This window comes from Ruditapes philippinarum, unplaced genomic scaffold (genome assembly GCF_026571515.1).
Source record: "Ruditapes philippinarum isolate M1 unplaced genomic scaffold, ASM2657151v2 ctg11355_1_1_1_1, whole genome shotgun sequence".
Lineage (NCBI taxonomy): Eukaryota > Metazoa > Mollusca > Bivalvia > Venerida > Veneridae > Ruditapes > Ruditapes philippinarum.
The window spans coordinates 1-16,201 of record NW_026851850.1 but is presented as its reverse complement, the minus strand read 5'-3'; the positions used below and the strand labels follow the sequence as shown (position 1 = coordinate 16,201).

The window sequence follows — 16,201 nt, the reverse complement described above, 5'->3', positions numbered from 1 at the left end:
TTAAGGCCCGTTTATTTACATTTACCTTTTTACATAATACATTCATTTTACATATTTCAATTAATTATTTTACATAACATACCTTACAAACTAATATATATGTTGTTGTAGACATTTTAAAATAATTTCAAAGAGCTTATAAACGTGAATCTCTTTAAGAAAAAGTTAAGAAAAAGGATATTATATTTTAAACAAGATAAAGTTTTGTTAAATCAATTTTAAAGATTTCCTTGAGTCAGTTTGAAAAATGCTGAAAAATTTGGGGAGGTGCTAAAATATAAAAGGATAATTTGCAAGAGAAAAAAACTGTAGTAAACAAAAACATATTTTTCCAACAAACTACGATAAGATAAAAAAAAGGTAATATTAAGAAAGAAAGGCTGCTTTGGTAATATACTTCTGACATATCATCAATCAGTTCTTATAACATTATAAGAAAGTTATTCCATTTCCTGTTGAAATCATCAAGAGAATCATTTTGAAATGCTATGTATTTTTCTAAAGATATTCTATCAATCAATTTTCTTTTAAACACAAGATTATTTGGTAATTTCTTTTTTGTTTTACAACTATATATATAATATTTGGCAAATAAGAGAATATATGATAAAATTTTATTTTGTGAATGAAAAAGGACAAAAAATTGTCTTGGGTTGCATGTATACCAATTTCTACCAACCATTTAAACAATTCATTCCAGAAATTTTGTGTTTGTTGACAGGTCCAAAATATATGTTCTATGCTATCTATTTCCATATTACAAAAATCACAAAGGCTAGATTCCACTAATTTACATCTAAAGAGAAATTTGTTAGTTGCAATATTTCTATGTACGAAATCAAAATAAAAAATTTGCAAAATATTATCCTTACAAATATCAAACGCATTTAAATATATTTGTTGCCAATTGAAATTTTTATCTGGAAATTCTGCCTCCCATTTTAACTGGGATTTTAGTTTTTCATTCTGGTATTTTAGCCTTCTTTCTTTCTAAACCTGTGTTAATTTTTTATTTAGGAGATGTGTTTTTGTTTTTCTAAAAGCTCATAAATATTTATTTCCTCAGTTGTTACAGAAAGAATGATATTATCTAATTTTCTTTTCCAACATGTTGGAATTGAAGAGATAAGTCTTTGGTAATTTAAAAACTCAGTATTAGGGATGTTATATTCAGTTTTTAATTGATTAAAAGTTTTAAATTTTTTTGCGTTTGTATCATAGATATCTTTTACATGGTATATAATTTTGTTTTTCCACTGTCTGAAATAGAGAAGGCTATTGTTATTTTTTATGTTTGAATTTTGCCAAATAATTTGTTCTGAAATATTTTTCGGATTTTCATTAAAATTGATTTCACTCCAAGCTACTAATACTTCGTGTATAAATTTATTTTTGATTTTAAATTTCAATATATCTTTTGTGTTTATATTGCATTTAAATAAAGATATTCCACCTAAATGATTAATATTTTTCTTTATTATTTCTTTCCACAACCCATTATTTGAATCGTTATTTTAAATGAATATTGTTTTCTTTTCTTTCTTTTTTTTGTGTTTTATGTGCTATTTTAATACTGAGTTTTTACGTTTACTACTCTTTTTTTATTAAAATTGTAAAATAAATTTTAAGAATTCAATTGTCATATTGACCAACGATTTTAAGTCAAAACTTAACTGGAAAATGTCAGAAAAGTATGGTTAATCTTTCAATATATAATTTTGTTTTTTTCTTAAACCATGTACATGTACATTTGTATTTTTCTTTATCATTTTTTAAATTATCAATCAATTGAATAATTCATAAAATCTAATTTGTAACTTTAAATAATTCCTCGGCATCTTTACTAAACACGAATAACAAATTAAATAAAAATGTTTCAAAGTTGATAGTGTCATATTAATACCATAAAAATGTACCTTTTTTTTCTCAATTACTGTACATATTTTTATTGTTTTTATCTCATATAAATAAAATGAAACATGCTATTGTTGTTGTTGTTTTTTTTCGAATTGTATGTAATCAATAAATTTGAGAGTTGATCTGTGTTTATTAATTCTTGTAACCAAACTAAGTGACAAACATTCGTTTTGGAAAAAAAGCTTATTTATCTGTAAAATATTTGTTCTGCTGTGTAACGATATCAAACATCTACTCCAAAACCGGGAGAGACCGGACAATAAACGTGTGATACTATTCGCCGGTCACTAGTAAATCCCGGTCAAAATAGACCGGGAGAGACCGGGAATTACCGATAGGAGTACATCCCTCTATAAATAGATTTTCGGAATGTTTAGGTCATCAACTACATGTAACATAATAACCCACTGTGTACTACAAAATGATAAGTAGAGCGCGATTTATTGACGTAAAAGGTTATTTCATTTGAAAATGTTTGCATTGCGAAATTCTCCAGTTCGCTATTCATTGTACATATCGCGACATTTCATTTTTAATTAATAATCAAGCACCCTCATACCGATCGGAATGATCGGCTTTTATTATGACCAACTAAAAGGCTCGAGAAGTTGCTGTCGCCCTTTCACAAAATCTGATTTCATTCCATAAAAGGCGCCGCGCTTCGGCGCGGACGCCAAAAATAATGAAATATAATAATGTTGCTTTTAAAGACGTCAATATTTGTATATTTCATTTCATTGAGCAACGTTATTTTATGTTTGAATTTTTAAGATTATGAAAAATAATTGTGGTCCTTAATTGTTCAATAATTGATTTGCTTTATATTTTAATGCCTTCTCCTACCATAGATATAACATTAAACTGTTACAAATATAGTCGCCGGTTTCTACCGGCGACTTATAAAATTTGTGACGACATGACCTAGTTTCCCACAGTTGTTTACATCTCGAAGATGCACGCGTGATTTTCCAAAATAAGTCACAAACTTTGTTGCATTGTAAATTTCTAAGCTCTAGACCCTGGGCTTTCAGAGAAGAAAATTTTTGAATGTTTTACTTTATACATATATGTAAAAACCATGAACTCTAAGTAGGGCAAATTTTGATTCTAGGACCATAACTTGAACAATCTTGCTAGAGATTCATTAGATAATGTATCATGCAAAATATCGAATTTGAGAGAGTTATTACGATATTCATATCAGGAAAACCTTTGACTATCGTGGCAGTGTATATTTTGACTCAAGAACATAAATTTGATTAATCTTTGTGAAGATCCGTTAGATGATGTATCATGGAGCTTTAGCCTTGGATTTTCAGAGAAGAAGATATTTGCTGGGTTTACTATATACATATAAGCAAAAACTTAGGGCATGACAAATTTTGACCATTAGGGGCATAATTTTCCAGGACCATAACTTGAAATACTTTATAGAAAACCATTAGATGGTGTTTTATATAATTATGCCATATATCTAGGTCCTATCCCTTAGGTTTTCAGAGAGGTTTCATTATAATCATATAAGGAACACCTATACAACCCTGCGTCTATTGAAATATTTCTTCAACTTTTTAAGAACAACCCTCTGTAGAACTTGCTATTGACCGATTTACCTTCCGGAACAACAATTTGTATAGAGGCCCTTTATTTGTGAAGAAAACTGCATACATAAACTTTCTGACGCTCCTTGTGCGTTTGGCTATATATGGCCTTTTCATGTCTTTTGTAGCCCATATCTTGTTTTCATGTCATAGAAATGCATTCATGTCTCGTCGCCTGTGACGATATTGGCAAACGAGCGATTATTGTATTTTTGGTACATTTTCAGCAAAGATTTTGCCATTTTCACGCCGACTCGCTTCTGTTCCTCTGTGAGCAAATGAGGTATCCATCGCGCAGTTGTCTAATTCATTTTAAGGTGCTTCCTTAGAATTGAATGAACTGCCCCCATTGAGATGCCTACCTTTCGGGCTATTTCCCTAACAACGAATCTGACATCCGTCGATACAACTTCTCTGACTTTTTATACCCTTTTGGGACTGGTTGTTGTCCTCTGCAATGGCCACATGGTGCATCTTGCAAGGACGTTATTCCACTTGTAAATTTCTTGCACCACCTAGTAACTGATGCATAGGACAGCTTACCAGGTCCATAACTTGACCATATTTCATGAAATATCTCTTTTGAACCTATACCAAGAAAATAGCGGTTTTTGATGTAGGCTCGTATTTGGGCGGCGAATGCAGATATTTTACCAACCAATTTATCATATGCAATGTTTTTCGTTGTGTAGCCGATGCTAGAATGGACAGATTAACACAAACATGGTATCGACCGAGAGCTAGGCGATCCAAGTATATTTTGTTTTGTGAAAAGCGTGCGTAGTTACATAATACGTATAACCCGAGTTGCATTTCAATTTGAACATCCCTCGTATATACGTTTAATGATTGATTTTGCAGTATTTACCACAATATTTCTAAGGATTATTTTTGCAAATTCTGCCCTATGTTTGGTAATTTTCATAGATGTGTAAATTACTTTCAATGTTTTACTTTTTAATACATGGTTAAAAGATTTTATGTTAAAATTTACTTTCTTTTTTCTAGCATATGCTATATATCGGAGTGTTGTTCTTTTTGAGATGGGTGAGGAGATGGTCACAATTCCAAAATTTTACTTTACTTCGATAATAATATTTGTATTATCTATAGTAAAAGTTACCCATTTTTCTGTAAAATGCTGCGAGGTTAAATGCTGCTTAAAATGTTGATTTCATCTTACATAATAAAAATTTACTTTATCCAAAAAGAATTCAGATGAAACGGAATAGAATACTGACACCATGTGCAGTCATTTTAAAAGGGATTTCTAGGTAAAACTAAAACTATTGCTGCTAAAAAACCTAGCCTACACAGTGTGCCTCCAAGTTATCTGAAACCTGTATATTAATGACCCCGGTCAGATTTCAAGGGGAAACATGTGTATTTCATAAAAGCTTTAAACTTAATCGAAGCCCTCTAAAGTCCTTTTCCTGGAGCTTATCTACATTGGTGCAATTTTACAAAACATTGTTGTGACCCCCGTAAGGCTCGAACCCATGATCCCTGGAATGAGAGACAGACACCTTTACCACTTGCCCACCGTTTCCTGAAAATATTGATTTCGATACATATAAAAGTACTCCTCTCCTGTGTGATATTAAACTTGATTTTATCAATTAATTATACAAAAAAGTGTAACTTGTGCTTGTTTTGTTCCTGCATACAATTTAGCACAAATAAACGACAACAATTAAATTTGTTACGCAGGCTAAACCAACAGAGAAGAAAGTTCGACTCTGCTTTGAGATAGACATTGATCAGACTTGGAATTTAAAAACAATTTTTAACTTAAAAAGCAATTCTTTATGATGGTTTCATTTTCTTAACTTTCTCTTAGCAAATCCTCATTTTTTTCTCGTATATTAATAAAGGGATAACCTTTCCATGGCTGGACCGGCCGCACTACCGACGACAGCCTTGAGTCCTGATATCAGCAGATTCAATTTCAGTGAAGATTTCGTTCTGATAAAGTTTGCGGGTTGACTGATCGGTAACTTTAATACTATGAGGCTCGCAGTACCATGTGCTATTTATTATATTATTTCGCACTTTCCTAGAATCTAACGATTAATGTTTGAGGAGGAACCAAAGGAAATCATATTCAAGGCGGAGAATCACGCCGTTCGTTACCCAAACAAACAAGATGGCGGATGCAGCCGAAAAGTAAGTTTTTCCTTTTCTTCTCTGAAATTCGTGATGTTCTTGTGTTAAGGTACATATAATAACATTCTCCACAATTTTCCTGGCACACAGGATTTTATTTCATGATGTTTCGTCTCGTACTTTATCTGAAATGCGCGTCACCAGATTCGAAGCGAGAGAATTTTCCACCGGTTTGATCGTGGTAACGTACGGCTTCTTTTCTCAAATTCACTGTTTCTTTAACATATAAGTATATGAACTGAAACAACTGACTTTGAAAAGTCGTTATATATCGTCATCTAAGCACCCATGCCAATTCTGGCTAGATTTACCGCTGTAAATATTAATATCGGGGCATTTTCGGAAATGATAACGTATGGCGCAAAAAAATAACAATGATAACGTACGGCGCATTTTTCTACTTGGTGGATTTCCATTTGTCCAGTCAGCTGATAATGAATTGCTTGTTGAATTACCGTTGTCTTCACATTAAAATTCGCCAGTGTTGTGCGATAATTATTGTTTTATCCCATTATTAGAAAGAAGAAACGCATTCAGCTTAGCAAAATGTTAAAAAAGGTACGGACGGCTTGATTCCAGAGAAAAAAATGTGAAAGGAACATCATAATATGATTTGACTATGAAATATAATATAATAGAGTCGGAATTCGATATTTTATTCATGCCGGAAACTCCGTCTGGAACCTTTAATACAAGAAAGCGCATGTGCTCAGATAACGTCATATTTTAATGTAAGAACGGTTGTAAAAATTACTACGCTCCTATGAAAATAGTTTTTACGAAAATACTTTATAAACGAAGACAACTCTTAAAGCTACTATCCAATGGGTTGTTGCTGTAATGTCGTTAACATTATCGTGTATGTTAACAGTTATATAGCACACGATTATAAGTAATTATTTTCCTTTTTCCACGAGATTAAAATGCCCTTATAAAATGTTATATTTCACCGCGGATCTTAATTACATAAATCCGTGATTTCACGCAAAAATAACAGGTGTAAGTACCGTTGACTGTACACGGCCAATGTTAATTTACAAAATGAAGCGTTGTTAAAAACTGTTAAAAATATAGCAAAATGAAAGTACCAAATCTTTATTAATTTTGTACTTCAGAAAGCAAGAGGTGTGTTAACATTCTAATTTTATATAGATATTTGAAACTTGGGATCAAGTTTAACTTTTGACGATACTTTATCTACAATAATGTTCAAACCACCAAAGGTCGGATAGTTGCTCTTTATACGAGAATGACATGCTAGGAAACATATCAATCGTGATTACGTATCGGATTAAAATATCCGTCCCTTGGGCACCTGCACAAGGGCTGTAAGTTAGCAAGCCTCGTTACAGCCCATTGCGAAAGCGCCCTCGGATCGGATATTTCTTTCCGATACGAAAACACATATGACAGATATTATTATGCAAACACAAAACAATATTCAGTTTCTTTACCTGGTTCTACACATCCTCTTTTGCCTGGAAAGACCTGATCGATAAACATAATTTTTTCTACTCAAAACTGACTGATTTATAGAAAATCCATTATGCGCCGTACGTTATCACTGATATTTTGTGCGCCATACTTTATCATTTCCGGAAAATCCCCCGATATTAATATTTACAGCGGTTATTCTGGCCAGAATGGGCATGAATGCTTAGATGACGACATATTACATCTATTTAAAGCCTGTAGTTTCAGTTAATATACATATTTGTAAACGAAACAGTGAATTTTAGAGAACCTTTATTTTAGAACATCACGAATTGCAGAGAAAAAAAGGGAAAACCTACTTTTCGGCTGCATCCGCCATCTTGTTTGTTTGGGTAACGAACGGCGTGATTCTCCCCCGTGATATTATTCAGTAACAAAATGTGTTGTAAAATGTACTGAAAACTGTTAGCATTGCACGTTTTGTAAAATATTTGGATGACGTCATTTTACCGTTATGAATGAAGTTGTAAGTTCATACGCTACTATAAGAAAAAAGTGCGCAATGAGAATATCAGTTTTCATAATTTCTGTTCAGAAATAATTGATATGTTATATGCAAGAAAAAGAATCAAACACCGGCTGTCGGTACAGACGGGAATATCTAGCTCTCGGGTAACTGTTTAGCGGAAACTCGGCAGAGCCTCGTTACCGCCGTAAACAGTTACCCTCGAGCTAGATATTCCGGTCTGTACCGACAGCCAATGTAAGATTCTTATAATCTTCCAGTATGACTTTTGACGTCATTTATGACGTTTGCGCATTATGTCATTAAGGCCCCGAATCGCATGACGGTGCTCAATTATTTAAAGTTTTATATTTTCCTTTTGAAATGATTTGGATAGTGTTTTGAGGTAGCCTAAAGTGATGTCACGCGTGTGTGTTTTTATTCCACCACAGCATCTGCGATGCGGTGGCATATAGCGATTCACCCCAGTGTGTGTGCGCACGCACGCGCGCGCACGCACACACGTGCGTGCGTGCGCCTGTGTGTGTTATATAGATTATTTAGTGAACATAAACATTTTCTTGTGAAAAATCACTAGGTTAATTTCAACCAAACTTTGTAGGATTGTTCCTTGGGTGAAGGGCTTCCAAAGTTGTTCAAAGAATTTGATTTCATGCAGAATTCTGGTACATGGCAACCAAAAGGAATTATAAGAATAAATTTAAAAAATCTTCTTGTAAAGACCAACACGACCTAGAGCTTAGATGTTTTGCATAAGGCATTGTCTGGGTCATAGGTTTCCTATATATATATATGTAGTAAAATCTTATAAAAATCTTCTTCTCTGAATTGACAAAGGCTAGAGGTAAGATATTTGGGATGAAACATTGTGTAGTGAACCTCTACCAAGACTGTTAAAATTATAACTCTGGGGTTAAAATTGGCCCCGCCCCAAGGTCATTGATTTTCATTATGTATAGTAAAAACTTGAAAAATCTATTTGTCTGAAGGTACCAGGCTTAGAGCTTTGATATCTGGTATATAATATAATATATAGTTCCTCTACCAAAGTTGATCAAATTTTGCCCCTAGTGTCAAAATTGGCCCGGCCCGGGGGTCATAGGTTTTCCTTATGTGTATATAATAAAAACTTAAAAAAATTTCAAGTTGGAATTGACAAAGACTAGAGGTAAGATATTTGGCATGAAACATTGTGTAATGAATCTCTACCAAGATTGTTCAAATTATAGCCCTGTGGTCAATATTGGCTCCGCCCTGGGGGGAGGGGTCATTGATTATCATTATGTACATATAGTAAAAACTAAGTAAAATATTCAATAGCTGGCAGTAAGTCTAAATGTCATGATTTTCAGCGATATTTATGAAATGATTCAGGTCATGAACTCCTAAGCAAGAGAGTTGTAAGCTATGTAGAGTTATTAAATGAAACAATTTGAGCACATTATAAGGACATTATGATACACACCATGTATATGATAAGATTATGTTTTTAGAAATTGGTAATGCTTAATTGAAAAGATGGTATTTAAGAAAAAGTTACTGTACCTGCATTTCAAAGTTTAATACAGCCATATTATACCTATTTTTGTCAATAAAAAATCTTTTTTTTAATCAATTATTGCACTATGGCCTTTGCATCTTAACATTAGACACATGTGCACATGTGTCTAATGTTTTGACATGCTGAAATATGACCTTGACCTCCTAATACACTAGGCACTACTGCATTATGGCAAAGTTCAATTGTATAGTAAGAAAAAATTCTACTTCAGTAAGTATATTAAAGCGGTGGCATAGCATTTTTTTTCACAAATGCATTCTTGTTCATTTTGGTTAGATTTGGTAACGGGTCTGGTGCCTTATCTCATGCCTGATGACTTATACATGTTTGCTCAAATTTGATTTTTATTGTTGGTCATTTGCTTATTAAAAGTTTAGAATAATATCGTTGGGATCAAATTAATAATATATATCCTAGGCATTAGGATAAACCATTAAAGAGCGTGTCAGCTCTGTCTATATACAAGTACAAATGTTGCTGCAATGCAGCAATTGAGAAGCTCCGCGCAAAAAAATTTGCTCATTACAGATACCTTACCAAATTATTCCTACGCACAGGTCATGTTACATTCAGATTAAGTACTATTGTAGATTTTTTCCGAATGTTTTGTAAACCATTTTTTGCATAATTATACTTATCTTATGCACTGTCCATAACTGTCCATCGTTAAAAAGAGGGGAAAATATTTAATATAAAAAATGCTTTCACTGATGCCTACCTGGTAAGGAAAGTAATTCCATTGAATACAAACAAGACTTACAAGACTTGTAAATGTTATGTGACATGACTGTACTGTGTTCTGTTTCAGTAACAGAAGATAGATGATAGAAATATCAAAGTCTGTTATAATTGTAACAAATATACAAATAGTAACAAAAGGGACTAATATTATAATATAGTAATATTACATATATATTTTTCATGTCAAATTAAAAAAATGGTTTCTTTCAATACTGAAAGTAGAACACACCCTGGAATGAAAAAATGGGATGAATTTCCAAAAGACCAAATTCAGGATTTTTTGTTTGTTATACACGCGTTACATGGTGATACAGTATTATCAATATAATAGAAGACTGTTACCTGAATGTAAGGTAGGCATGAGGAAATTCACTTATATCATATTCGTGCGAGACAAAGATGTGAAAGCTATTTGACATTGGTAATATATAAAAAAAACTATTGTTAATTAATTTTTAGGGAGATCAATATATATTTTATGTTGAATTGCTTTAAAACCATTCATAAAAAAACATTACACTTCATGTTCAAACTGCAGATCAATGTTTCTGTTGTTGTCATGATATCTATCTATAGCCTATGCTTAAGGTGATTCCGCTTTGTCAGTCATGTTTGTTTTAACTAAAGTCTGTCCAAAGTGAAAGTAGGCCAAAATTCATATAACAACAAAGCTCTTATTGTAAAATGATGAACCATTTGAAAATACACTTCCAGGTTTATATTTTAAGGACAATTATAAACAAAAATAAAAATGTGCTTAGAAGGACATGAGATACTGATTTATTTGGAGTTAAGTTTTGAAAGATTTTTGTATTTGCTGCAAAAAAAGTACCATTTGTTTGCACTAAATTAGACTTTAAACTGGATTTTGCCATTCATGAAATGTGCATAAAGATTTGCAACAGAATGTTTTTGGTCTTCAGAAATGTAGCCCATTCAAGGTAAATTTCTTATTGTTATCATTTTTATTTTTGTTTAAAATAGTCTTTAAAACATAGAATTGGAAGTGTACTTGCAAATAGCTCATCATATAACAATGTGAGCTTTGTTGATATATGAATTTTGGCCTACTCTCACTTTGCTCAAACTTTGTGTAAACAAACTTGGCTGACAGAGCGAATAACCTTAAGGAGGATCCATCCGCTCGCAAGACTACTAAATGCAGCTTTCGCTGTCGAGTACGAACACCCCAAACATGCTTTTTTTCTATACCATTATTTCAAAGTGGTAAGCTGTATCAATGACGTTAATGAAATGTAACCTAATATACTAAAGTTTAATTATTTCAAAACAACCAATATATCATCATGTTATTATTAAACATTTAATTTCATAAATATAAATTAAAAATAATTATCAAAAGCAAAATTGTTAAAATCTTTTGCCTGAAATCTTCTTTATATTGACAAATTCAATCACTAATAGTATACTTGATATGCTGTGTGAAAATGTATTTCAAAATGTAACAAATTATAATTGCATGTACTACTAAAAAAGGGAAATAACAAATGTATAACATTTATAGCTATTTATAGCTTTCGAATTTATGTAACAGCAGAACTGCTTTCCGGTTCTCATTCATTAATATGACATGCTGCGAATTATCGACGGGGAAACCAATATAGAAATCGAAAGGAGTTCATGAATGCGGATTTACTTTTAGCTGTTAATCGAAAGGATTTATTGCTCAAATCCGGGCCCATGGACAAAAAAAATTAGTAAACACAAATAGCTACGCGCCTGTGGGCGCGGAGCAATAAGATACATGGTGTCGAATTCCTGGTACAATACGACATTGATTATAGGGTACCTATCATGGCACAGCATAAAACGAATACTACTAGTATGGCGTAATGAAATTTTCGTGTCGTTATGCTTCCCTTTTAATTTCTACAACTGTGCAGACATTCGTCGACGTAGCAATTTTTTGGTTATTTATGCAGTGCAAAACTAACCTTTCCCTCGTAGTCATTTTACGCGTGCGTAAAAACTCGCTTGTAGAATCATGTTACGGAAAACACTAAGCAGTTGGCAGTAAGCATAATGCGATTTGCAATATTTTGTCTTCTTATTATGACAGGAGGTGTCCCTTTGTCGGTACATTCCGCCATTTTCCGGTTGGTCCCGCTATTTTTGCGCGTAACGTCCCCTTTATATAACTACCCCAATTAAATAACTGTTTCATTTAGATGTATACATATATAAAGATACGTATACATTGCATAATGTTTTTCAACTGATATTTATCTTCTTTCCTGGACAATTTATATATTACGTTTAATTGATACATATTTATATATACGCAAAAGAATGTGTAATTTCGGGAAGGTAGAGAACCACAGTTTCTGTACGAAAAATTCCGATGAGAGACAAAATGTGGAAAAATTCCGTTGATCTCGATAATAGAGTTCTTGTCTCTTGATGATCAAAGATGATCATTTGTTAAAAATAAATATATCGTGACGTCACTTTTAACAGAGTTCTTACAGGAAAGCTTACTTTCATTTTGACGTCATGGCAACAAAGAAATCATATGAATAGCACTAATTTTTAATTAAAATGATTATAACTGGAAAGATAATAGATAAAGATAGATCAAAACATAGAAAATGAGAGATAAAGAATTAATTAAGGTATACTAAGAAACATTTATTCTGTTGTGTAGTACATTATTCATGTATGCGCTAAACAAAGTAAAACCAATTATTAAATTCTTCTTTAAATTTATAATAATTTAACATTATATTTTTGCTATATATTTACATTTTTACGTCTATTTAATTCACATAATATCGTTTTCTTATTTACTGATATTTTTGTTTCCAAATTTAACGTTAACGTTTGGCGCGTTACGTCATATTTTTATCTAAACGGAAATGCAATGATCATAACAAATTCAAACGTTCATACTTGTAAGCATCACGACGATATATTTAAAACGCTGCAATAGTTGGTATGTTTATTATTTGTTTAAAATGGTAATTTATATTAAGATTTCATTGAAAATATCTTAAATAGGATTATTTAAGTGTACTGTAATTATTTAAGTAAAATATGTTTTAATGTATTTTAGAGGTAAATACAAATGTTTTGATTGATGATTAGATATCTTGTGTTTGTACGTTTTTTATGTTTTGATATACTTATCTTTGTATTTCATGTAATGATTAAGAGGTTAATACACGGCAGGAGAGGGCCGGAAGGTGATAATCGGCCCGCAAAATGAATAATGGACCCGAGGGCCATTATTCATTCAGGGCCGATTATCACCTTCCGGCCCTACTCTGACGTGTATTAATGTCTTTAATACACTTGGTAGATCTAATAGAAGCATTTAAAAAAACAACAAAAAAAACAACAAAAAAACAACAACAACAAAGTTCTTTCGTTGAAATTCTGTTACTCTTCTACTGTTCTGTACATATATGTTTACTGTTTGTGTGTTCAAAGCAGTAGAATCTACTAGAAGCAAGTTTTATTTTTATTTTTTTCGGAATGAATTTGTCGTATTATTTCTTCAAATTTCAATAGTAACAAAAATGTGTGTGTACTAAATACGCTTAAGCTCTCATAATAAAAATAAAGCGATTCGTGCTGACAACCTACTTTCACTTTAACAGTTAACTGTTTGATGACGTAAAATATGACGTCATTGTTTCAGTTTGTGCACGTGCACATGTTCTGCGGGCTGATAACTAGTTCTCGGCCCCGGGCCGCAAACTCATAATAGGTCACGTGACACTCATAATCAGTTGAAATCATAGGCAAGTTTGTTACTGTATATAGTAACAAGTGTATTAATTATTTTTATTCCCTGCGGTCTGGAGACCGCAGGGTATTGGTACGCGTTTAACTTTTGAGGCATGGAGGAGCACGTGACCTGTTTTCGGTACATGGAGGAGCATGTGATCTGTAAACCGTATATGATTGGTTAATTGACCTTTTCGAAAACCCAGCTAAATACCGTTAGCCGGTACGTTACGGATTCACCTGTAGGGAGTTAGTCCGAATTATACCTAATTGAGAACAAAAAACTATTGCGTGATATTTCTAATTTTCTATAATTATTTTACCGTTTAAGGTGGAAAAACTTGAATGATGTGTTTGAAAATTATCAATGTTTCCTTGATATCTATCTCAAATTTTACAAACAATAAATTGTTTAAACTGAAAATCTACAAAATTAAAATATTCGTAGTGGCATCTGCCATAATAAATAGAGATATTTTCTGCGTAAACTTGTGTGTTTACTTAATTTATTTTTTGCTCGGAATTATTCATAAAATGGTAGGCCTATTTAATCATTTTCTTAAAAAGAAAGAATTGTTTTATGTTCTTCGACGGTCACCAGGTTCCAAATACCTTCTTCTATATTGATCGATTATTGTCAACTATATTCCTGATACAAACGTTTATTTATCCCCCCCCCCCCAAATAATGTTGAAAATAGTTAAATGAAATATCTTTATATCATTAAAATGTTCACCGCAGGAAACCATTTTACTTGTTCTCTTTTGTACAGAGAATCGTTTCCCGTTTCCCGATTACGTTATATGATTACAACAAATAAACGCATTCTCACTGGCGTCGTGTGTTTATACCAATTAAAAGATACAAATTTGTTGTGGATATTTTACAATCCTGACTCGGAACCGGCCTGACTGTATATTTAATATTCACTTTGTAGCACAATTTTTATTTACTTTGATACTTCAATCGTTGAAATTCTGACAATGCAATGACAAACATGTTATGACTGAAATATTTGACATTGATATTTCCTGTTCTCGAAAATTCACTAACGTATTTATAAATTGTAGACTACACTTCGGTAACCTCATCCAAGCGTCCAATATTAAATAATCATAATATAGTTTCACCACTTAATTTCTTCAATTACAAGAATATGAAATGTGTTATTTGATATTAACTGTATTTTGTATTATGGTTATATATTCAATAACGTAGGGTATTGTCACGTAGAAGTTATTGTCGAGACGAAATAATTTCATTACATTTGCGATATTTAGCTAGATAAAGTAATTTTCTCCGCTCCCTTTCAAATATTTTTTTATATAAAGAAAGGATACAATGTTACAATATTTATACAACTAAAATGAATCAAATATTAACTACTGAAAGCACTATATATGTAAATATGTAAATACATATTTATATAGGCATACAATTTTAAGCTCCACATTTGTCACCGTTGGAGTCGGCGTTGGTAGGTGCATTTTCTCAAAGTTAAATTAAATCTATTCACTTCAAACTTGGTATACAGACGGGGGGGGGGGGGCTGTTACACGAGGAATGAAGTTCTTATACTTGTCAGGAGTTTTTGTGATAACTGTCACGGAGTTTCGTCGGAAAACTTTTCTATATACTACAAAACACTCGTCAAAAATGTTCATTTTCATCTTTAAAAATGAGTTTTAGGTGCTAAATAAATTGACAAAAGTAAAATTATTTTCCCGTATTCTGTCATGTAAAACACTTTATAATCCAGAGGCCGGGCGACAGTGCGATAATGCGTTGACGACAATACGACAGTGCGATGACGACAATACGACAGCGCGATGACGACAATGCGATAACGCGATGATGACAGTATGATAATGCAACAATACGATAGTGTGATGGCGACTATGTGATGGCGACAGTGCGATAACGCGATGTCGACAGTGCGATAATGCGATGGCGACAATACGATAGTTCGATAGTGAATGGTAACTGGTCAGTAGAACATAAGCTTTCACGACAAATACACAGATGGTTCATTAATAAATCTGACTGGTCAGCACTTGTCATTATACAAATACTACTTAAATCACTTAAGTAATACCTTTTAAATAGAAATTAGTCATTAGTGGTCTAATTGTTTTGTAAGATATAGAATTTGTTATATTACTAACATGGTTAAATCAAAGGGTTGCAAGCTCAGTGGTATTTTCTGATCTTTGCAATCAAAATCGTACTGTATATCTGTATGTAATATCCTGTATATGTTTATTTTGATATACTATAATTCATCTTGCAGGGCACCGAGTTGCAGCGACTGCGTTTAGAGTTTTTACTATAACAGTTTGAGTGTAAAATTGACAACATTTGACAGTTATGTGTCTTAAAAATCACCTGTATGCAAAATTTAAATAAAATTTACCGTGTGGTTTATGAGTTATTGATATATTTCTGAACTAAAACTTTGCTGTTAGAAGGGCCTTTTTCAGAAATGAGGAAACTCCAAATAAAATC

At 32.3% G+C, this 16,201-nt stretch overlaps 1 long non-coding RNA gene across 2 annotated transcripts; it reads left to right on the top strand.

Annotated features, from left to right (window-relative positions):
• The first annotated feature begins 12,835 nt into the window (after positions 1–12,835).
• LOC132741397 (uncharacterized) lies at positions 12,836–16,133 on the top strand. 2 transcript variants are annotated; one of them, XR_009627277.1, is made up of 3 exons: positions 12,836–12,899; positions 15,456–15,682; positions 15,987–16,133. It is a non-coding gene; the product is annotated as an uncharacterized LOC132741397 (long non-coding RNA). The 2 variants fall into 2 exon arrangements; XR_009627278.1 differs by having other exon boundaries at positions 15,456–15,742; positions 15,987–16,114.
• The last annotated feature ends 68 nt before the right edge of the window (positions 16,134–16,201 follow it).